Here is a 25,499-nt window from a genome sequence, read left to right as displayed (position 1 = left end):
GAGAGACACCATTCCTCCTACAGTATTTGACAGAAGCGCATCTCAAGCCAACCTGCAGCCCCCTGCCTGACTTTCCAGAGTGTTGTTCTACCCTTTCACGGTCACCTGGGACCGTGCATCTTCTCCTCCAAAGTGTCCTCTGCACAAAGACCTGGTTTCTTTCTCATCAAGATGAGGCTCACTTTGCATATATTAGCAGGATTGACTTATCAGGATAAGTCATTAGCAGGATGACTTTATCATCCCTCTTGGGTCAGCTTCCCTCTGTGAGAGTCTAGCCACTGAATTCACCCCTGCACCCTTTGAGAGCTGTCTTCCCCAAACTGTCACAGTCCGAGTGGCAGGCCCACCACGCGGCTCAGTGCCAGCATCGCGCTTGCCCACTCACTTTGGAACCATGACAGCCACCCACTTACTTCCCGCGGGGCCTCCACCATAAATTGCCATCAGCGCTCTGGACACATAGGCATCAGTATCCCCATTTTTTTTTTTTTTAAGATTTTATTTATTTATTTAACAGAGAGAGACACAGCGAGAGAGGGAACACAAGCAGGGGGAGTGGGAGAGGGAGAAGCAGACTCTTCACTGAGCAGGGAGCCCGATGCGGGGCTCGATCCCAGGACCCTGGGATCATGACCTGAGCCGAAGGCAGACGCTCAACCATCTGAGCCACCCAGGCACCCAGTATCCCCATTTTTGCAGCGAGACTCAGAGAGATGAAGCCTGTGGCCCAAAGAAACCCAGTGCTGGCAAGATCGGGAAAAGCGCAGCGCTGGGGGACGCCGGAACGCAGATGCTTCCTCCAGCCTACGCAGTCTCATACTCTCTGAACAGTTTTTCTTTTCTAAATGTTCTAAATTTATTTTATTATTTTTTTAAAGATTTATTTATTTTTAGAGAGAGAGAGAGCATGAGTGGGAGGGGCAGAGGAAGAGGGAGAGAAGCTCAAATGGACTCTGCGTGGAGTGTGGAGCCCGACGTGGGGCTCGATCCCACAACCCTGAGACCACGACCCCAGCCGAAACCAAGAGTTGGACGTCTAACCATTTGCGCCACCCAGGTGCCCCCTTTCCTTTTTTTTTGTTTTTAAAGAGAGTTAACAACTGCTTTTCTAATGTTTATACATATTATTTCAGCCTTTTCTCCAATTGCATTTTTAATTTTGATCTATTTTTTTGAGCTATAGTTGACATAAGATTATATTAGTTTCAGGTGAAAACCTTTCTCTTTTTGCAGTGTTTTATTCTATACATTCATGTATTCTATATGGCAAACAAACATCTTCTATACTTTTAGGAATAAAAAAAAATATGCCCAGATTCAGGACTATAGGTGATTTAATTTTTTCCATACTTACCTCTATCTTATACTTTTTTCTACTATATGCATTACTTGCATGATTTTTAAAGTAGAAATAATAATAGAAATAGAATCTGCATATTCTGAGACCCAATTTTATCTATAGATTATCTACACAATGGAACAGATACTCTTTAATATTTAGCAAAACTTTAAAAAATTACAAAAGGGAAGTTTTGCAAAATTAGGAGGTTCATGATTAGAATTTATTATAAAATTTTTATTATAAAAATAGGAGAAAGATACGTTTGTTTATTTTTTGAAGAGGCACCTGGTCAGCTGGATTGGGTGCCCGGGGTGGGGAGTGGGGAGTGGCAGGTGTGTATTAACTTAGGTCACCCCTCTCTCCACACCAATGGTACAGGGAGTGAATGCTAATGTCTCCCCTTGAGCTCCTATTTTGGGTTGACTGGCAGCTGCGTCCGGAAGTGGAGTCTAACTCCTGAAGGCCTTCTCTTCGCCTCCCCCACCCTATTTAACTCAACATGGGAGCAAATATAATTAATATAAATGTGCATAGAGTGGGCCTGGCCCCATATGCCTCAGTAAATTCATGAACTAACTAATGTGAATAGTTGGGGAGTTTCCCTAAATATTCTAACAACATATATAGATTATATGTGCATTGTACAAATCTCAAGTGCTCAGGCTGGAAGCATGCTCTTAAAGGAACCCTGGGCATTTCTTAGGCATGCTAAGGAACCTGCCCAAGGTCACACAGGTAGTTAATGACTAAAGAAGTCAAGGACTAAAATTTAAATACTATTTTTTAAAAACTTGCTGTAAATTGCTTTTTAGGTAAACTCCTGAGTTAATTTAAATAGCTAAATTCTAGTCAAAGCCAGGCTCAGTTTGGAAATCAGATGTTTACGGTAGATAGTACAAAGAGGAACATTTTTTCTCAGTTGAACAGTTATGTAGATATGCATATTTCATAGTTTTAAAGAGTTACATAGATTAATGGTTTGGTAGCTGGCTGAAATAATTCCATATTTTAAAAATCTGTAGGAGGCATCTGTTAGCAGTTTTGAGTTTCTACCGCAGACTAACAATTTGGTGATAGCAAGCTGTCTTCCAATTAATGTTCCAGAAAACATTTTATTTCAAGATTTTCAGAACCAGAGCCAAGATTTTTCTGGGATATCATTGTAGTTTTTGCCTTTTATAAATCTTTCATATCTAGGGTTAATAAGCAGCATGTCTTAAAAAATGTTTTGACTTTTAAGCTTAACTGAGACTCTTTAATAGGTGACCTGCCTTAATCTTTCCTAATGGATAAAGTAAAAAAAAAAAAACCACACAGAACCACACTCACATTATATTTACATCATTCCTTTCTCAAAATTATGCAATTTCTTTTGTGTTGTTTTTTTTCCCCTTAGCAAACTTGGAGTCAGACTTTACAAGGGTTCACCCTCCCAAAGAGGTTCATTTGGTTTTCTGAGGCTTGCTTCCCTGGCCCCCCACAGCATTCTTTCTGTGAAATCACACCCCCTACCATCTTCAAAAATCATGAGACTAACCTTCCTTACGAAGCCTTTCAGATGACTTCCTCTTAGCCGCCAGACCCGGATCCCATGGAGTCACATGCAACACACTGGGTACATATTTGGTTTCCATGCTTTCCTGCCTTCTGTTACTATTATGCTCCGAGCTTCTAAATGGATGACGGCATTTAATTTCTCTAGCACCCAACACAGTGTCTGGCCACTCAATTATCTGTTGGGTGAACAAATAAAACAAAACCTAAAGCCAAACCAATGACCAATATGTGCTCATTCTTTATAGTTACAAGTTTTCCTCTTCTTACTAATTCTTTTTTTTTTAAGATTTTTTTTTTACTTATTTTATTGAGAGAAAAAGAAAGAGCATGAGTGGGGGGAGGGGCAGAGGGAGAGGGAGAGAAGCAGACTCTGCTGAGCACGGAGCCCAACGTGGGGCAAGACAGGTGTTAAGGGAGCCTCGTGAATGAGAAATGGGCTCAGGTGTGATAATGGTGTAAGGCCGGTGTCGGGGCCAGGACTTGAACCCCAGTCTTCCAATGCTCTTCCCACTCTACCCCAGCTACCTGTGAAAATCCAGGCCCTGGGTGTGACGTCTGTTATAGAATGCCACTTCCCACCTTTGGTTTTTGGGAAACTATTTTTTTAAAAGATTTTATTTATTTATTTGACACAGAGAGAGAGAGAGCACAAGCAGGGGGAGCGGCAGAAGGAGAGGGAGACGCAGGCTTCCCGCTGAGCAGGGAGCCCGATGCGGGGCTCGATCCCGGGACCCCGGGATCATGACCTGAGCCGAAGGCTGATGTCTAACCGACTGAGCTACCCAGGCACCCCTGGTTGTTAGGAAACTGTTAATGAAAATTACACACTACCTCCTTGCCCCAAACTAGAGAGATCATAGCTAAAATATGATTATTTGGAAAGCAGGGAGAGAGAGTAATAAGAATTCCCACAGACAACTCACCACCTCCTTCCCTCCTCTGAGTGGCTGTTTCTCTCTAGAAGAATACAAAGAGAAGACCACCACATACACATCCGCCAGCCGACATTCAATCCATAGCCTGCGCCCCGCTCATGCTTCAAGCCCCCAGCCTCAGGGCTTTATCGTACTGGGTGCTTATGCTCTACCAGTGAGTCCTCCCGAGGACCGCCTGTCCGTCCACATGGTGTTCTTGGCCAGCCCCCCGCCAGCCCCCTGGGGGGAAGGGGAGTTACTGAGCCCGGCTCCTGGCAGAGGCTTCCTGGCCTCTCCCACCATCACCTGCCCCTTGTTCTGCTCCCTCATTATCTCCAACCTTGCTCCCTGCCCCTCTGGGCCCTGGGTCTGCATTCCACAAGGAAGGCGCAACAGCATTTAAAAAAAGAAAGAAAAATTCCCACCCCAAGCACAAACATGCACAATCCTACCACTGTTTCCACAGCCGAGTGGTTCTTCCTGTAAGGGGAGGAGGACATTTACTTAGTGCTCCCTTACACTTCATAAATACAGCCACGGCTAAGTTTTAATGTATATATAAATATTCAACCTAATTGAGCACTTATGAGGCTATGTGATGAATATTTTTAGCTAAGTATAATAAAGAGTGGTAATTTTAAATAGAATTTCCTTGGGGAGTACAAGGAATGTTCAGGAGCTTTCCAAAAAAAGCGTCTTTATCACTTGCTTGCTGCCAAGTGCCCTCCGCGCGGGGAATGCCCTCAGCCGTACTGGAGATCACTAACGGCTTGCGGGGCTTTGTCAACAGGTCAGAATGCGACCCACCTAGAAGGCAATCCAGGTCCCGTTTAGATTCTTGAAGAGTCATCAAATCCAATATATCCAAGATGCCTTCTGTTTGCTCCTCAGATAGGAATATATAAACACACGCACACAAACTATATAAGTCTGATGTAAAATGAGAAATGAAATATCCCCCCAAGTAATTGTTGTCTAGAGCAATGTAGAGACCTAAGGGGGAAAAAGGTGATTGCTTCCAGACAGGGTTACTGAAGGTCAGCAGTGATCTTTTAAGGGAAAATTCAAGTTTGCTATGGTATTTTTCATCTTTCAAAGTGGAAACCACGCTCCTTCCTTTTAATAGGTAATGTCGAATGTACATTTTTCCCTGTCAGCCGTTGACCTCTCCCGAATATTCCACGGCTTTCCCTATGGGCCCGAGGGCATCCGAGTGATTCTCTGCCTCCTGTCCTCCCTCAGGTCAGGGCCAGCCTGTGGCTTGAGGAAGGGGGGCTAGGGGAGGGGCGTAGGGGGGCTCCTAAAATGTTACTTACAGAGACTGAAGTCTATAGCATGGAGGCGCCTTTGAAGAAACAGTCTGAACAAATTAATAGTCCTGAGTACTCAAAGTGCAAACAAGGCGCTGCGCTAAGACTCGACATACATGACCTCAGGCAATCCCCAAATGGCCCTCTGCGGAAGGCATTATTCCTGGAATTCCTGTTTCACACGAGGGAAGTTGGGCACAGACAATTCATTCTTCCCTGCCACCTCAACACTGTTCTGTGGGAGACACTGGATTTGAGTCCCACCAACCTCAAAGGCTCACGCTTTTCACGGGACCTAATACCTCCTATTTGACACGAAACAATCTTTGCAACTTAGTTTCAAGGAAAATCGACTTGCTACTGTTTTTATTCGACAAAAATAAACTTTCTTAATTACACTAGAAGAACTTCAAAGTGTTTTCAATAGAAAAGACAATTAAGCAGTGCACCTTCAGAAAGCCATTTGGTGTTGAGAGGGAAAATAATGGTACTCAATGTTCTACTCACGCAAGAAAAAGCCAAGGCCACAGCCAACATCCCTCTTCTGCCTAAAATTAAAGAGTTGGTCTCTTGAAAATCAACAGGAAAAAAAAAAAAAAAGAAAAGACAAACAGGCTTCAGAGTTATATCTGAATTTCTGGTTGTGTGAACTAACTTGGAAAGAAAACAGATGGCTTCTAGTCTACAACAAACATTAAATCTCAGTTATCTACAATGTTGAGAAATGGGAGAGTCCATGTAAGATAGTTGTTCAGAACTACAAATTTGCACATGGAACATAAATCCAACTCAGTCTATGGAGGCATATTTGGACACAGTACAATGCAACGCCGTTGGCTGGTTTTTGCGCTTCACGAAGAGATTTCTATCTCACCTCACAACGCAGAGCTCCCAGCAGTTACTGCTCACTGCTGTCATGGGTAAACACCAGATGCTGGCTAGCCTAGCTGCTGGACTAGATGGTGGAGATTTCCTGCTCCACCAGGACAGCTTACCAGCTTCATCTCTGTACTAACTGTGGACTAGAATGATCAAGAATCTCAGAGAAGCGTCTGATATGAAGCTGAATTCATTCTCTGATGCATACATGGGCTTCAGAAGAGACCTGTCTGCATTCACAGAGACCAGGAGTAAGCTGGACCCCTAGGCCTTGTCCTTCAATCTGCTTGAAACACATACATACTCTCCACCAGCTCCTAGATGGCTTGATGCCCCCTAGCAACAGCCCCGGACCACATCCACCTTGACCAATTGTCCTGGCCATGACCTCCTGGCCTGCCCAAACCTGTCATACTCAGCCTAGGTCCCCCAGTCCCATGTGCTCCTCCAAAACAGACCCGGTCACAATGGCCTTGGCCATTTAGGAGCCTCTGGTACCCACTTCCTGGTTTTTACTGGCTGTCTTTCAGAACAGCGGGAGATCCTGGGTAGGTACCTTTAAATCAGTCAGGATTTCTTTTTTTTTAATTAAAAAAATTCTTAAATGAAAACCTTTTTAAAATGATACAAGTTGGGGCGCCTGGGTTGTTCAGTTGGTTGAGCGTCTGCCTTCGGCTCAGGTCATGATCCCCGGGTCCTGGGATCGAGCCCCGCGTCGGGCTCCCTGCTCTGCGGGAAGCCTGCTTCTCCTTTTCCCTCTCCCTCTGCCTCTCCCCCTACTTGTGCTCTATGTCAAATAAATAAATAAAATCTTTAAAAAGATGATACAAGTAATATGTTACGATTGTGCAAATACTACCACGAAAGAATGACAGTCCCTCTGTTCCCTCCTGCCATTTAGCTTCTGAGACTTTCTTACACACACATACAAACATACCCTCTCTGGTGGTTTTTTCAAAAAAATCTACATACAGGATAATACTGTCTTGTAATTTGCTTTTTTTCCACTCAGCGGTACATTAGGAACACCTTCAGACTCAGTGTATACAGACCTAACTCATGTTTACTGGCTGGATAGATCATCCCTATTCAGGTTTTATATATAAAATGCAAATAATGCATATTACAGATGCATTTGCTTGCACTCATGCAAGTATTTCCTTGGGCTTGATTCCTGGGTAAAAGGGAGTGCTGTACCCTTCCAGCTTTTTCTATAGAACCTGTAAATCAGGATTTCTTATAAGTACTTGACCAGTTGAATGGTTTGGGATGGAAATCATGAGTTTGTTTCTGTTCTCAGGTGTTCATCACAGTGGACATTCCGAGAGCCCCTGGGCAGGCAGGGACTGCATGGTGCCCGCGCAGCATGTGCTGGGCACGCCAGACGCATAACTGATTCCGTGAGGTTCAAGTTCTTCCAGGTGTTTCCTCACTGAGTTTATGATCCAATAAAGCAGCATGCTAAGGCTATGTGGTTAGAGAGACTAACTCAGCGTGCAAACTACGAACAGCCAGACTACGTCTTTGCTTTACCAAGTAAGGTTTGACCGTGACCTGTGTACGCAAGTTGGACAGAGCCAGATGGGACAACTCCCGTCAGCAGCCTGGGGCCAGGGCCAGCTCCCTGCACTCACTGCTGTATCACCAGCGCCCCCTCCTGGCACCGGGCATCCGGCAGGCACTCCACAAATGTTTGTTGAGATAAATGTCTACCTCCAGGTTCAAAGCCATTCCAGGGCCTCAGCTATCTGCCGTCAATCCTCCTCCAAGACACCAGCAGGTTGCTATTTCTGCCTTCCCCTTCACAGTCGGGAGATTAACCTGCCGCGTTCTGACAACTTCCTTTCTTCCTTTTAAGTCGTTCAAATTTCATGAGTTTTTGAAGGACTTGTGACTACTGGAGTCATCTGATTTCACAGTTCAAAGTATAAGGACAGTATCATCTATTGCCGATGGAAGAACATTTCAAGATGGAAAAGAAGGACTATTAATCATCACACTGGGACAACAGGCATAAACTGGGGATGTCTGGGGGCAAACGGGGACGCACAGTCATGCTCATTTTAAGTAGGCTGATAAAGGATCTCAGCTTAGCCAAAGTGAATTCCAATTCCATGTCCCGGACCTAAAACGAAGAAGGCTGGAGCAATTCTGAGAAGTTAAATATGACAGAGCAGGGCCCTGTTCTATTTCGGTTATGCCTCCAGAGGCCCAAGTGCTAAAGGGAGCGAGACCGGCAGATTCTAAGGGAACTGTGACAAGACTGCTTACAAAATAAGACAGTTTGCATTGAATGGAAGTATAAGATAGTTTTTAGAGAACTATGTTGTAAGATCCCCTCCTCCCCTAATATATAACTTTAGACTTCTCTCAGTAACCAGGCAAGATTCCTGGGCCAGCACCTTTCAGCCACAAAATTCCCTGTCTAGTCGCCTCATTGTAGTTAAATTAAAGGAAGATTAAAAAGTCCGCAGAACTGGACTCTACATCGTTAGTTGCCATTTAAAACTTTGGAGTAGAAACACATGTCCCAAATTGCTTTTCTTTCTTCTTTTTTTTTTTTTTTTTAAGATTTTATTTATTTATTTGAGAGAGAGAGAATGAGAGAGAGCACATGAGAAGGGGGAGGGTCAGAGGGAGAAGCAGACTCCCTGCCGAGCAGGGAGCCCGATGCGGGCCTCGATCCAGGGACTCCAGGATCATGACCTGAGCTGAAGGCAGTCGCTTAACCAACTGAGCCACCCAGGCGCCCCCCAAATTGCTTTTCTATTTCTACTCAGTGGGTCTATTCTTTTGGTCAGTCACATCACTCTGTAGGCAGGACTCTTACTTAAGGGAATAAATTCTAGCAAAATCCATCACACCTCAAATTTTTATTTATTTACTTTTCCTCACTGATTTCAATGATAAAGGTGGGATTTCTCCTACTGGAAAAATATGTTTCTCCTCGAGGAACAAGTAGAATCTGGTGGATGACTTTGCCGGATGATTCTTATCTATTATTTATTTGGATGAACAAAGTTTTACTGTTATGTCACTGGGCATAGGATGTAACTTATGTCTGTGCCCCACGATGGAGATGTTTACTGTTATCGTATTCAATAATAACGCCTGAAGGGAAGTTTGAATACAAAGGCAATGTTATTCTATAACTCCTACTTTTAAGAGCAAATTTTTAATGATAGGAAGTTCTGACTTCTGGGGAAAATGTTTATCATTCTGCCATATAAAACTACCTAGATAATTCTACCATACTTGGTTTGGAAACCAGAGCATCAGGAAGAAAATAGGTAAATGATGTAAAAGATGTTGATAAAAATATATATATATATTTTATGAATAAAAAGTACAATACATGATATCGTCATATGTCTATTTTATCAGCATCTCTTGCATTGTTTTCTCATTTTTCTAGGTGTCTATGTATGAAGAGGTTAAGGGTAGTCATGTGCTTCTTGAGAAAAAGCCTCTTATAAATGATTTTATTAGTATTTCTAAAATGTTATCTATCTTTGTTGTTCACTGAAATATTTTAGAACCTCAAATTTTCTATTCCTGCATTCCTTGACAATCAGGGGGGCATGTCAAGTGAAATGGAGAAAAGGTCTTTTTATTTCTCTGTTAAAGATAATAAATATAAACCCTCCAACCAGGACATGTAATTTCAATTCAACAAATATTTACTGAGAACTAGACATAGCCTGGCACTTTGCTAAGCACCAGAGATAAAAAGCTGCATACCAGCAATATCTAAAAATTAGCTCATGGACATCAACAGCCATAGGCATTATCATTACTGACATGCATGTGTGGAATTCCCCCACTTGCCCTACTAGCATTAATACACAAAATCTCTCACCTGATCATTTCTGTCTTGAACGATTATTAATTCTACTTAATAAGCCACATATACATGGGTTCTGCAAAAATGACATTAAATATATATCTTAACTAGATTTCAAAATTCAACAAATCAAACGTACAGCTATGTACCGTACGGAACCGCATTTGAGGATGTCCTATTCCCCTTAGCCCAAAATGTCCTCGAAAGCTACTTAAGACTGGGACTGTTCTGTCGTTGTTTGTTCGTTTTATTCCTTATTTAAAAGATACTGAATGCAAATGCCTTCGGCTTAAAATTTTAAAAAGATGTGGTTTTCTTTCATATTTAAATTGGCTACCCAAATCCAGATGCAATTTTGAAAGCAATTTCCCAACTGTCACATGCAGCTGTCAAATGCAGCTTAAGAAAATGAGAAAGATGATAAAGACAGGGCTTTAGGACGGAGCATGCGCGTCAGCTCTCGGAAGCTTTTAACTGGGGTGAAGGGACAAAATGATCTGGGGAAGCAGTGGGCACGCAGAGGAAGCTGGTCAGGGTGCAGGAATTTTAAATTCCTGTGACTAAAATCTCCCTACACATTCAATTAGGTCAAAACTTAATTTTTAATCACTAGAGAACTGGAACATTTTCTAGGCTGGAAGAACTCACTGGGTAGGTACTAATCCCATAAACGAACAGAACATGATATTCCTTTAGTTTGTCAAACTTAAATCAATGATCTTGAATAAAAATAGATTCTACATTTCATAGTCGACCAACTGTCATCTTCCTAAAATCTTTTACAGCAGAAGTGAAATCAGATGGAGATGGTTGTGTGTGATGGGGCTGAAAGAAAATAAAAATAACTTCAAACATAATTTGGTTGATAAAATATTTTTCAACAATGGAGTCCATTCTTTATCGATGCAGCTCATTTTAAAAGCTGTGTGTCGTGAATAGATCAATGCTGAGGGCAGACCAACTTCTGGGGACCCCTGCATGTCTTTCTCCAAGTTGTCACATGTGTGAGGCGGACATGAGCTCATTTATCTCATGCTGAGATCTACAGATGTGAGGAGGGGACCTAAAGATTTCTGAAGGGATCAAAGTGTACCATTTTAATTAGCAAGATCAAATGTTGTTTTACGCAAACAAAGTGAACAAAGACTAAATCTGAAAAGAGAAAGCGTGGGCTCTGAATACACAGCCCGGGATTCTGAAGAGCAACTCCCATCACGGATAGTGAAGGAAGAGGAGACGAGCTCTCAGTAATTTTCTGGCATGGCCTTGGCTATAAGTCATCTACATCCAAAACATGGAGAGTGGACGTTAGGAACACAGGATTTATCATCAGACATCCTTGAGTTAGAACCCATCTTTTACCCAAATTTACTGTATAACTTGGGCTCGACTGCATGTTTTGTCTGTGAAGAGAAATAAGTAATAGGATAAATAATTGATGTAAAGGGTCTAGTATAGCAGATAGTCAATACAGAATAATCATCACTGTTATTCGACAATTACAGTGACAACCACACAATGCTCAATTATGCCAACACGCCACGATTCTGGGAATGAGAAGGAAGAAGGAAAAGTGAGACAACGGTTCCAGGTTATCTAGAGTAGTCCAAGGAGACCAAGGCCACTGGTGAAACCAATCCACATTCTAGGACATCAAGCCATCAAACCAATGTCTTGGCTCTACCACGATTCTAGGCTTCTAATCCATTAGGGATGCAAGAAAAAACACAGGATGCCCAGGTAAGTTTGAATTTCAGACACACTTATACTAAAAAATCATTCATTATTTATCTGAAATTCAAATTCAACCAGGTGTCCCATATTTTTCTTTGCAAAACCTGGCAACTCCATTTCTACTGCCTCTTTTCCCTTCACTTAATTCCCTTATGGGGGGTCTGGGGAAATTCTCTTTTATCTTCAATTCCCAGAGACGGAGAATGGGGTTTCTAGAAGTGCGACAAGCAGCACCATTCATTTACAAAAGTTTCTTACGTTTCCCCAAACTTCCAAGGAATTTTCACCATGATGTCACCTGATGCTCATTCTAAACAGCTGGGATCTATACTCCCCCGCCTTATAGACGAAGAAACCAAGGCAGAGGTGGGCTGTCATCAGCCTGGCAAGTGCTGCTAAACTAAACTACTATAGTCCTTTGCACATAATCAGATTCCACATATCTTCCCTCTACCCAGAGGATGTGAGAAAGTTTTAATTTGGCAACCTAAGAGTCCATTGATAAGTGAATGGAGAAAGAAGATGTGGTACATACATACAATGGGATATTACTCAGCCATAGAAAAAAAAGAAACCTTACCATTTGCGACAACATGGATGGACCTAGAGAGTGTTATGCTAAGTGAAATAAGTCAGAGAAAGACAAATACCTTATGATTTCATTTGGATGTGGAATCTAAACAACAAACAAATAAAATAGAAACAGACCCAAAGGTAGAGGAAACAAATTATTGGTTATCAGAGGGGGCAGGGGTTGGGAGGGCAGGCAAAAAGGGGATTAAGAGGTACAAATTTGCAGTTATAAAATAAGTAAGCCATGGGATGTAATGGACAGCACAAGGAATATAGTCAATAACTTTATAATAATTGCAGGGTGACAGAATGTAACTGGATTTACTGTGGGCATCATTTCATAATAACGAAAGTATAGAATCACTATGATGTACACCTGAAACAGGATACTGTATGTCAATTAGACTTCAATAAAAAAAGTTTTATTGTGCATTATGGAACAAAGCACATTAAACATGCTTTTCAAATTCCCTTCTCCCCAGTTTGACACACTGGAGTTCTTATTCATGGACTAGATAATCTGTCAAGTGCCTACCAGCTCCAGTTTTCTTTGATCCATGACCCATAAAAGTTGCTACATCCCAAGGCTAATTTTTTCAAGAATCTCCAACAGAATCCATACCTCCAAACTCAGCCTCACAGCCTGCTCTCCCTCACACTCCATCACGCAAGACAAACTCTACTACACCAGAGGCTGTGGAGTCCCCTACAGCTTGTCAGAGGTGTCACAACAACCAACAACCACGGTGCTTGTCACCTACAATACCGTAGTGCGTTCGGCATCAGCCTCCAGGTCACCTGGGGATGGCAGAGAGCTGGCTCTGCTCATTGACTCGCCGGTCACCCACCCGACTAGAGCCAGTTCTGTGAAGGCCGTTTTGGCTGCCCTCTGCACAAAGCAGCCTCCCTTTCCTCCAGAGACCTGTCTCTACCCCTGCCTCTCCAGACAGACTGAGAATGCGCGAACCATGAGCCCTAATGCCCTCAAAGATTATTCTTACTGCTATGTCCTTCTGGTCCTTGCTGCTGCATTATTTCTTGAATGGCTGCCTTTTTGCTCTATACTTTCCTACAGGTTTATGTGCAATAATAAATAAGGTGGCAGAAGGGGGGGGTTGGGCAAAATGGGTGAAGAGGAAAGAGAGACACAGGACTCCAGTTATGGAATAAGTAAGTCATGGGAATAAAAAGCAGAGGGTAAGGAATACAACGATCTTGTAAGAGCCATGCAGTGGGACCAATCGTAGCTCTACCTGCAGTGAACATGGCATCATGTATAAACTTGCCAAATCACTAAGTTACGTACCTGAAACTAATGTAACATTGTGTGTCAACTGTACTCCAAGTTAAGTAAACAATCATGATTGCAGAGGCTGTAGCTTTTCTTGGCTTTAACTCCTATCCAGCACATTCTGTTATACATATCTTGTAAAATGCATGCTTTTCTGAAAGTCAAGTCCTGCTAAAAAGAGAGACTTTAAATCTAAAGATACCTCCCCATTCCATTTATCTCGGTATTTTTAGGACACTTTCTCTGAAGAATGAATATTAACAAGTAGGACCTGGTGCTCCTAATGTCTGTGGTTCTAACATCTTTTTCTCTGGAATCGAGATAATAATGAAAATAACAATCGCTACCACGCGCCAGTCCGATTCTAAATGTCATGTCGCACTCTCAAGTGCTGTTATAAATCCTCTTAAACAGATGAAGAAACAGAGTAACTGAGTGACATGCCCAAGGTCTCAGGACTAGGGGCCTGCCCAATGTCAGAAGAAGAAACAGAGCAACTAAGGAACTTGTCCAATGTCCTAGATGAGCCTGGCTCCAAAGCTATGCTCTTCACCTACATGTTATCCTAACACCCTAATTTAAAATAAAACTCTTTAGCTAAAGTTTTACAAGAAGTATATACATCTGGGCAGAAGGGAGAGGGTATGATGGGGGGAAAAATGCTGAAAAGTGATCTAACTAGTAGTCTCAGCTATTTCCTGAGCATCCATAACAGAATTATTGACAAAACCTGTCTGTATTGATACCATGTCATTCTGGAAAACTAAAATGTTAGGAAACTAATGTTTCACCTCTGATAGTCTTATTTATTAAACTTATAAAATGCATAGAAAACACTGAAAAGTCATGAAAATTGTATTACATAAAAACAAAACCCTGTAACTTAGACTTACAAAATAGATCGTAATATATTCCAGCAAAAGTTTCCTCTGTTGCCTAGCCACTGGGCCACATGGACAAATTTATTTATTTATTTATTTAATTTTATTTATTTTTAAAATTCTATTATTATTTTTAAAGATTTTATCTATTTATTCGTCAGAGAGAGAGAGAGCGTACAAGCAGTGGGAGCGGCAGGCAGAGGGAGAAGCAGGCTCTCTGCTGAGCAGGGAACCTGATGCAGGACTTGATCCCAGGACCCTGGGATCATGACCTGAGCCAAAGGCAGACGCTTAATTAACTGAGGCACCCAGGCATTCCGACAAATTGATTTAATTCAGTGCTCTGAATTCACCACTCAAAACATGCTAATATAATGGAGAGAAATATACAGAACGAAGGCCTGCCTCCTTCTCTGATGGCTGGCTCACTGAACAGTTAAAATATAGTCTCATGGGAGAAATATCCAGCATCATACTGTACCATGTGATGTTCTATAGCAGGAAGTTATGTGTGTGTGTGTGTAGGGATGGGGTATTCACATACAGGACTAGTTTAAAACTGTGAGTGCAGATATCTGGTTATTAATAAAGTGTGTTCTTTCAAGGAATATCTCAGTAAACATTGCATTTAACACCCTTTGCCTAAGAAATACACGGCTGTCCAGTTAATGGAGAAGAAATTCTAGTTTGTGGCCTTTTATGTATTCTAGGGAATCTCCCCAACTCCTCCTCTAAAGAAATGCCAGATGTTAGACAACACCCTGGATAATAATCCCCACCCCCCCAAGTTCATATGTATCTGTAATACACTGTGGCAAGCTGGAACCAAAATGTCTTATTATAATTGATTTATCCCATCTACTAAGAGGCAATGATTATGTGGATAATTGCTTAGGGACATAGAATTTAAAAGTATATAATGAAAATAAAATTTTAAAATACTTACTGGTCTTACTTTTCAACACCAAATCCATACCTATAAAAATGTCTATATATTTACGCGCCAGATATTGTTTCTCTCACTCAGAATTGGTATATGGGTAATAAATTTTTATTATATAGAATTTGAAAGTTAATAGGTCTTTTACATAAATGACCAGGTGATTGTTTTAAATTTTTTAACTGGGTTGAATTCAAATGCCTTATAAATGACCTAATAGATTTTTGATATAAAATGTTGTAATAAGGGCGCCTGGGTGGCTCAGTCGGTTAAGCGGCTGCCTTCGGCTCAGGTCATGATCCCAGAGTCCTGCGATCGAGTCCCACATCGGGCTCCCTGCTCTGCGGGGAGCCTGCTTCTCCCTCTCCCTCTGCCTACTTGTGTTCTCTCTCTATCTCTCTGTCAAATAAATAAATAAAATCTAAAAAAAAAAAATGTTGTAATATATTAGAATGCTATAGAGAAATTGTTTAAAAAAAAAAAAACCTTGCGTCTTGTGATTTTCACTGAAACTAGAGCATTTAAATGTAAAAAAAGGTGTCAATATGAGTCATTAAAAACAGCAACTGAAAAGTGATTATACATTCCACAGGAAAAGTTCCAGAGCAAAGTATTACATCAAAAGAAGGAAACTCATTGAATATGACAACTTAAAGAAAAAAATGAAGAAAGCTTAGATCATTAAAAATGATATACACATCTGGTTTCTTGATGTCCTTAAGTGAGGGTTAGAGAAAACATGGAATAAACCACTTTGATCCTAAGAGAACAGTCAAGAACAGAATAAAGTCTAAGAATTCAGCTACCATATCCCAGCATGGTTTCTAGAAAAATGAGTGTGTGTAATAACAGCAGCTTGAGTATTTACTATGTTCTAGGTACTATTCTAAGTACTTTACATCTACTAACTTAATTACTCCATCCTGCAGGTGCTATTCTCAGCCCCATCCTACAGAAGAAACGGAAGTACAGAGGTGGGTAACTGTAAGATAACCTCAGAATTAGCAAGTGGCAGAACCAGGACTCAAATCCAGGCCATCTCCATGCAGGATCCGTATTGTTAGCACTGCAGTCTGCACTGAACGCCAAGGACTAAGAACGCTAGCACGGAGGGAATCTGTGAAAGCATCGAGCGCAATATTCTCATTCTACAAACGGAGGCCCAGTCACACTGGTCTATGCTTGCTCCATTCACAACATTCCTTATCGCCGTTTACAACCTCCTTCAAAGTACCCTGCATCATTGTGCAAGGCTAGTTTAAGGTTTACAGATCTGCTCTGACTCTCTGGTTGGGGCACCGTGACAGTTTCATGACAAATGTGCATTTGTTTAGTTCTTGGATGCCCCTCTGTTACTATTAGCAGACACAGCTGCAGTGGTCGCTTCATAAAACAATGTTATCCTGTGAAATATTTTGTTGATAAGCTCAGAGAATGAAACACTGGGACATACAGACATCACGGTGTAAAGGCAGGAGCAGTTTTAACAAGTTAAACTCCGTACTATTAATTAGCAGATGACTGTACTGAAAAGCATTCCTTTGGGACTATTCTGGATTAGTAAGTGAAATGTTAAAATAATAGATGTTGAATCTAATGAATGTCAAAGTTCCTTCAAACACTGAGAGTCTGTGATTTTTGTTTTTTGTGAAAACAAAATTTCTGGCGCTTTGGCTGATGCACATAAATGTCCTATGGGAAGGTGTGCCATGACACCACTAAACATTGGGGTTAGTGCAAAAACGGCGAGTGATTATCTCTTCGATGATGACAGGCAGGCAACTCTGTTAAGGTGGGGGAAGGAATGTGGTTCAATTCCCAGAAATACCAACAATGAATCCTAGTCCTAGGACTAGTCCTAGCTCATCATCAGGAACACTAGGTTTCCTTTCATAGATGCACAGCGACCTCTACTGGTATAAATGTAGCATCCCAAATGCAATTTTCTCTGTAGGTGAATTTTCAGAGGCACAACCAAGAATATCTATTCTTTTGGAACCTTAAAAAAAAATCTTTACTTGAAAAAATTCCTTCCTCTGATAGTATTAAATATTCCAATTAAAATGTTCCACCTATATAATATCATAGAATGGAAAGAACTAAACAGTACTTTAATTAAAAAAATTAATCCCCCTGGTGATAGCAAGAATAAAAGTATCATGGCATCAAAGCTGTTAAAAAAACAAAAAAAAACCTTTTTGGGAATACCTCTAATATGCCCAAAAAGTTACCAAAGGCATCAATTATAGAACAATGATTATATATTTAAAATTCTCAAATGCTTTGAAACTTCCAGTTGTCAAATATCACATGGCCCATTTTCTCATGAATATTTTGCTTTCTTGTTTTCAAAATAATACTTAAAGCTTTAGGTATTTTTCCTTTTAAGTCTCAAAGGTTATCAGAATTAGTTGTAGGTAGGTTTATTACATTTATTAAACTTTCAGTGGATGAATTTTGCCTACATGTGAAGAAACGGCAAAGACGGCCTCACATGCTTCATGATGTAACAGGCATGCACACGAAAGTCTGACTGGAATACTGAACATGACTTCAAAGGAAAGCATGAGTTTTAAAAAAACAACAGGAATATTTTTGATTCTTGTAAGCTGAAATAATTTTTTTGAAATTTCATTTTCATAACTTTCCACTGCAGAAAATGAAATAAGAAAGAACTCCAAATGATGCCCCAGATTTTATTACAATGGTGGGGAAATAGAGCCTCTCTCATCTTGTTCATATTCTTTTTATTTTTTTATTCTATTTCTTTAAGATTTTATTTATTTATTTGACCGAGAGAGAAGGAGAGCACAAGCAGGGGGAGCAGAAGAGGGAGAAGCAGGCTCCCCGCTGAGCAGGGAGCCCGATGTGGGGCTCGATCCCAAGACCCTGGGATCATGACCTGAGCTGAAGGCAGATGCTTAACCGACTGAGCCACCCAGGTGTCCCCATATTCTTTCTTTTTAAATATGCACAATAAAAATAGTTGAGGATTATTAATGAGTTAGTTGGGTTTTGCACAGAATATATACACAGATTAAATGCAGAGTTTGAGAAATATTTTATTGCCTAAATAAGAATAATGAATGGGGGGGCACCTGCGTGGCTCAGTTGGTTAAGCCACCCATTTTGGCTCAGGTCATGAGACCCGAGGGTCGTTGAGATCGAGCCCTGTGTCAGGTTCTGTGCTGGTGTGTGGCCTGCTTGGGATTCTCTCTCCCTCTCCCTCTGCCCCTCCCCCAACTCCCTCTCTTAAAAAAAGAGAGTAATGGATTAGGAAAAATGAAGACATTTCTACTTAACTTTGGTAACTAGGATTTAAATGTTTCTACACTTCCTTTTCGTTATTTTCATTTACTGATTTATCAGTCAATATACGTTGCACTACATGCAGGCACCACCAGGAATAAAAGGGTGAATAAGCCATTATATTCTTGCTCCTGAGGAATTAAACAGCTGGTATGGAAAATACAAATGATTTGCTATACAAATAATTATAAGGACATATTTTAAATAATTTTACTATGCAGAGTTTTCACTAAAAAGCTACCTCCCGACTCTCACCCCCTACAACCATATCTGCAGCCACTGGGAGGGCCTTGCGTCTGCAGACCTGCACCTTTCTTCTCCCCATCCCCCCTTTTTGGGAGAGTGACACTTCTGGCTCAAGGCCTATCCATATTAATAGTTGTTAAAGCAATTACCACCACATAGCTCTCCTCCTACCCAACCAATCATACCCACAATCACAGACTGAACGGACATGCAGCTTTTAGTAAGGACAGACTAAGTACAAAGTGAAAACCCACTGAGTCCACCACAGTCCTGCCTGCATGTTTCAGACCCCCTCCTCTGGCCTCCAGAATGAGGCTTTACTCACGTCAGGATGACATGACATTACAAAAGCAATTTTCCAAACATTAACTCTAATTCCCTGCAAGAATTAATAGCTTTTAAAATGATAAAGTCAAGAAATTCTGCGTAAATACTGAGGCCTTGTCAGTACTCAAAAATCACACGTCCAAAAAGGCAATAACATCATTTACACACTGCCAGGACTGTGTGTAAGAGGAGAGAAACAGGAAACGACTGAACTATTTCTCAGTAGAAGATTAGTTAACGACACTGTTGTTTACTAACCATTGGAATATTATGCAAGCATGAAAGAGAATGATGTGCTTATACACACTGGAAGAATCTAGAAGGGTACATGGGGACATATTAGGGGTTGCCTCTGCAGAAGAACTAGTTGGCTGGCTAATTTTGAATTTTTTACTTTATAACCTCTGGTGCTTGATGAATTTTTCATGACGAACATGTACTATTTAAAAAATAAAACAGAAAAATAATCATAAAATAAATACTATTTTTTAAAAGACTTATTTGACAGAGGGAATGAGAGAGAGAGTGCACGCACGCATAAGTGTGAGTGGCGGGGAGAGGCAGAAGGAGAGGGAGAGAGAGAATCTCAAGCACACTCCTTGCTGAACAGGGAGCCCAATGTAGGGCTCGATCCCAGGACCCCAGGATCATGACCTGAGCCAAAATCAAGAATCGGCTGCTTAACTGACTGAGCCACCCAGGTGCCCCAAAATAAATACTATTCTGAATGACAAAAAAACCTCAACTGCTCTGTGGAGAATAGAAAGAAAACAGGGGTATTCCTAGGTCAGTGTGAGAGTTTTTCACAACAAAAAAATAAACAGGATGGAGTACCTAACTTTTTTTTGGCCAAATGAATATTTTGACAAATTTATCTGTCAAAATAAACTAAATTGATTTTAAAAAATAAACAATGACTGAATAGGGTTAAGTGACAGTGTTCCTAAAAGGAAATAAACCTTTACACGAGAGTTATTCATTGTGGGGGTGTTACAACATTTTATAAAATATTTTCTATCTCTCTCCACAGTTATCCTCACAAATTTTCCTGTTTGTTTGCTTTATTCAGTGCTTTGCTCTAAATGTTAACACTCCAAGAATTATTTCTGAGCAACACTGTTCTCCTTCACCGGTGGAATCTTCTGCTATATAAACAATGTGATAACACAAGATGAACAATCTACACAAGTCCTCCAGACACTTAGATGACAAATTCTGTGCTTAGGACACAATTCTCCATGGGGACTAAGAATGCGGTAAAAACAATTTTGAAAACAACCTCAGTTCAGAAACACTGCTTTTAAAAGTGGATCAGATTTTAAATATTTTAATATTTAAAAAAAAATTTTTTTTTAAATAATCTCTACACCCAATGTGGGGCTCGAACTCACGACCCTGAGATCAAGATTCATAGGCTCTACCAGCTGAGCCAAGCCAGGCACCCCAGCTTTTCTTTTTTTTACCTTTTGAAAGTATTATAGGAAAAAAATTAAAACCAAAACAGTAAAAGCAACTATATGATCTAATATGAAATTCTGCAATATAAAATTTCAATTTAAGAACTAGTATAGGTGGAGATTAAATGGAACAGAGCAATCAGGGGGAGGAAACAAAAGCAATGTGGAGTTGTGGCTGAGAACTACTTAGTGCTCACTTGTCTGAAGGGGCAAGACAGAGAGCGAAGGTCTGAGATAGAAGATCCAGAATTCAATGTGGACTTGTGAACTGATCATTTTTTAGTCATGCATTTCAGTTAAAGGTAGATTTTCTTCTGTATAAAAATGTGTGTGCTAGAGAGTGATAGTGCTTGGGGGGGGTGGTTAACTTTGAATTCCTGAAAGGTGCCAGGGGTAGATGAATTTTAAAATGGACAGAGAAAGGCAGAAAAAAAAGCTAGGAAAACGTAAACACTTATTTTACAATATCATGTGAGCGGACAATGTATTTTCAGATTCAGACTGAGCTCCCAAAGTACCTGTGTGTGTATATGTGTGTGTGTGTGTATACCTTATAAATTATATAAAAATCTATACATGTAAAGAAAGCAAAAACAAACCTTTCACTGAGTCCTGACTGACCTTAAAAATATGTAATTAAGCAGTGAGAATAATTTTACGATGCAGATGTTTTTGTGGCTGTAATTACGATGGACTCCATTCATTTGTCCATTTTCAAAGATTTATCATTTTAGGCGACCAAAACAGTAACATTCCTCCCTCTTCATCAAATGATTAGTAAAGAATTTGCCCCTCATGACTATTCACCAGAGTCAAAATCCTGTACCAGTGAAATCACCAAGCAATGGCAAAATCCTGTTGGAGATCACCAAAAGAGATGAATGTTACTAACTCTCCAAACTAAGTCCTGTAACATTTAATTTTTTGAAAACTTTAAATGAAAAATTACAGTATACTCCAAAGGGGATGCATCTAGCACCATGGAAACAGGAAAATGAACTGACAATCCTGAAGGCATGAGGATTAGCCTTTAAAAGAGGTAAGAAGGTTTTATATTCAGCTAAAAGATTTCATACTACTAGGTCCGGACTTAAATGGTGACATCTTCTTTTCTGAGCTTCACAGCAGAAACTGCAGATTTTCTATTTTAATAACTAAAAGCACAGTGTAACCTTACAGTAGATTTGAAACGATCTTTGGAAAGCTGATAACTAGAAAAACTGAGTGTTACTTTTTTGCTATGGCTAATGACAGTCATTATTTTTACTTTGTAGTAATACTGTATCATGAGCATTTTATTTTTGACAATCAAAATTTCAAAATCTTACTTTCTACTTGGAAACTTACTGATTAGGCCTTGACCGAGAGGCTCTAACACACCGTGATGGGATCTAATTAGCTACTTAATTCCTCATTTAAATATACAACTAAATTGCACACTAAAACGCTATATGGTTCACATCAAACTATACTGTATAGTGTGTTGAATAATGAGTCTGCATTATGATGGAGTCTTGAAACACCATTAACTACAAAATTATTTTCCTTTTAAAAAAAACCATGTTTTTAGGTCAATAGAAAACAATCCAAATTAAAAACTACATACATAGAAAAAAAGGTAAAAGTCAGGAATAAATCTGCCTTGTTAAATGCTTTTCTTAGGAAAGAAGATAGAATGCACATTTGCATCTTAGGTGGAGAACTAATCCACCCAAAAAGCAAAGTGCATTATTGCTGCTTATATGTATCTTCTTAAACAGATACAACTCTTGGGTTTTACAGGTTAATTAGAATGTGGATAAATAAATTGCTTCCTTTCTACTGTTGCTCTTCTCATAACTATAAACAAGAGGTTCTAGTTTTAGTACAATTATCAGCATGGGCACATTAGAAAGGAATATTTCAGGGGCGCCTGGGTGGCTCAGTTGGTCGAGCGTCTGACTCTTGATTTCGGCTCAGGTTCATGATCTCAGGGTCGTGAGACTGAGTCCCACATCAGGCTCTGCTCTGGGCATGGAGCCTGCTTGAGATTCTCTTTCTCCCTCTGTGCTTCCCCCTCCCTCTCTCTCTCCGAAAGAAAGAAAAGAAAAGAAGAGGGAAGAAAAGAAAAGAAAAAAAAAAAAAAAGAAAAGAAAGAGGGAAAGGAATATTTCAATGTTAACCAGGAAACTAGAATGAAAAGTAGCATGCTATATGCTACAGTCGTTGGGAATGAATATTTCTGAGTTCCATTCCTAACTCCCCCTAATATGAATATAGAGAAATTCTTTATCTGTTATGTATTTAATATGCTTATCAGTCAAGTGAGTAATGAAATGGTAATATTAACCAAAGGTCAGTAAAGCTAAAGGGGAGCCAGGTACAGTTAAAAAAAGGGAAACTACAAGGTCAGCAAGAAGTAAACTATACATAATAATAATATCCCCCTTACTCCCCACCCCACAATAGGCTACTTTCACTTACTTGTCTAGCTTCTGAATGTTCCAGAATTCCTGTTTTAACTTTTTAAAGCCTAGTTACTAGAATCAAAAAATACAGGTTCAGTGGTTATTATAACAATCTCTAAGGACAAGCCTAATAATTACAAGGAGTTTGAAGTAAGCAGTCCCACAGCAGAACAGGAATCATTCAATTTCAGACTTTGGTTAACACTGACATTTTTATAGAAAACTAATTTGATTTAATTAAATTTGACAGATTAAACACAAACAACACAGGATGGGCTGCTTATGGAGACAGTATTCAACGCTTTAAGCGGGGGGGATTGTTGGCTTTACTATGCAACAAGAAGTCAATTGCACTGTAAGAAAAAGGACAGGGGCACCTGGGTGGTTCAGTCGGTTAAGTGTCTGCTTTTGGCTCAGGTCATGATCCCAAGGTCCTGGGACTGAGTCCTGCATTGGGTCCCCTGCTCAGGGGAGAGTCTGCTTCTCCCTCTCCCTGTGCCCATCCCGCCCCCCTGGCTCATGCTCTCTCTCTCAAATAAATAAAATCAGAAGGAAAGAAAAGAAAGAAAAGAAAGGAAAGAAAGAAAGAAAGAAAGAAAGAAAGAAAGAAAGAAAGAAAGAAAGAAAAGAAAAGAAAAGAAAAAAGAAAAGCAAGCAAGCAAGCAAGCAAGCAAGCAGGCAACACTGGGCCAAAAAAACCAAAACAAAACAAAACAGTAGATTATGTAGTGTTCATCTGGCTTCCACCTGAGAATAAGATGCTACATCTAATATGCTACCTGGGAAATAACCTACAAGGAAAAAACCTAATATACAGAAAATGGAATCTAAGAAGACCAATTGCTAGAATAATTCCACAGAAAACAACAATGCCTTAATCAGTGGTTCTCAAAATTCAGGATGTGTGTTAAGTGACCTGATGGCTAAAGATGCAGGTTTCCTCACCTACTCTCAAAGCTTTTAGCATCACTCGGTCTTGAGAAAGGTTCAGTTGGCATTTTGAACAAAACTTCTGGGTATTCTAATTCAGGTTACCCATGACTCACACTTTGAGAGACACATAATCTTACAAAGGAAGACACCCTTACAGGTAGTCCCCCCTCCACAGCGTGATCCGACTGGGCGGTGTGCCCTGTCCAAAACTTTGAATTCCCTGCCATTTCATCATTAACCTCTAATGAAAAGCCACAAAAGAAAAGCTCTGTTTACAAAAATCACTTATTAAAAAGTGAGTTTTTTAAAAAAGAGATGATATCTAAAATCACAAACTCAATGAGTAAGAGGTAATTGCCTAGCATCTATTATGAGGGCAATGAAGACGAACAGGAGAGGAAAAAGTGAAAAAAAAAAAAAAAAGGCAAAAGGAAGGTAACAACTTACTTAGAATAACTATGCCTAGGGCTAGTCTTATATGTCACAAAAAGCAGAGGCTACCCACAAGGCACCATAAATAAACCCACTGGTCTCTCCACTCGCACTCTCCTAGCCCACACAAAACTACCAGATTAATCTCTCCAGAAACACCAACCCATCAAATCACAGGCTCCCTCACTGCCTAACTGGCAAAATATGAACTTCTCAGCTCCTGATGTTCAAGGTTCTGTGTAATCCAGTCTCAACCTACCCAACCCAACCACACATCACCTTACTCCTAACGGGGCCTTGCCAGATCTTAGATCCCATCCACCTCTGACAGGTTGACTCTTAGGCTTATACCTTCATCCTAGCTGGGTCAATATTCCTGCCTGGAATACCTTTCACCCTTTCTTCATATTATGACAGTCCTTCAAGGCCTACCCGAAATATCATTTCCACCATACCTGCTGTCACCACTTTCTGATTATCCATAGCATTTCATTCATATTTTCACCAAATACTGAAGCATGGGACTATGTTCCACCTTGTGTTTTATTACACCGTTTGTTAGAGTGTTCCACACCCTCGCTCCCTCCATGACTCCCCAAGTTCCTTGAAGGCAATAACATTTAGAGAATGTCTTGGTATCTCCATCCCAACCTAGACTCACACTCAAACCAAATCCTAGTCATACTGAAATGGCTTGATAATTGCTACCACAATTTGTTATTTATTTATTAACAAATCATATCCCAATGAATACATATAAATTAATGTACTGAACAAGTATCTTGAGTAAACATTTTACATTATACATCAAGGGCTATTATTAGGCATTCGGGCTACACTTAGTCACTGTCTTTGTCCTCAACTATTTCTCATGTCTTCTTTTTTTTTTTTTTTAAAGATTTTATTTATTTATTTGAGAGAGAGAGAATGAAAGACAGAGAGCATGAGAGGGAGGAGGGTCAGAGGGAGAAGCAGACTCCCTGCTGAGCAGGGAGCCCGATGCGGGACTCGATCCCGGGACTCCAGGATCATGACCTGAGCCGAAGGCAGTCGCTTAACCAACTGAGCCACCCAGGCGCC

The 25,499-nt window shown here is 40.4% G+C and overlaps 1 protein-coding gene across 4 annotated transcripts in view; it reads right to left on the bottom strand.

Moving 5' to 3' along the window:
• SCAF8 (SR-related CTD associated factor 8) overlaps positions 1 to 25,499 on the bottom strand; it is a 196,032-nt gene that overhangs the window by 64,536 nt on the left and 105,997 nt on the right. Inside the window, exon 22 of one of the 4 annotated variants that reach the window (XR_014148012.1) lies at positions 2,883 to 3,078. The exons of the other annotated variants lie outside the window; for them this stretch is intronic. The gene's annotated coding sequence lies outside the window, so the exon portion shown is untranslated. The remainder of the gene's footprint in view (positions 1 to 2,882; positions 3,079 to 25,499) is intronic. 4 annotated transcript variants of the gene reach the window in all.

Source organism: Leptonychotes weddellii, chromosome 8 (genome assembly GCF_054177405.1).
Source record: "Leptonychotes weddellii isolate Sample4059 chromosome 8, ASM5417740v2, whole genome shotgun sequence".
In the NCBI taxonomy this organism is placed as follows: Eukaryota; Metazoa; Chordata; class Mammalia; order Carnivora; family Phocidae; genus Leptonychotes; species Leptonychotes weddellii.
Note: the sequence above shows the minus strand (reverse complement) of the source record. Positions and strands in the feature narration are given on the sequence as shown.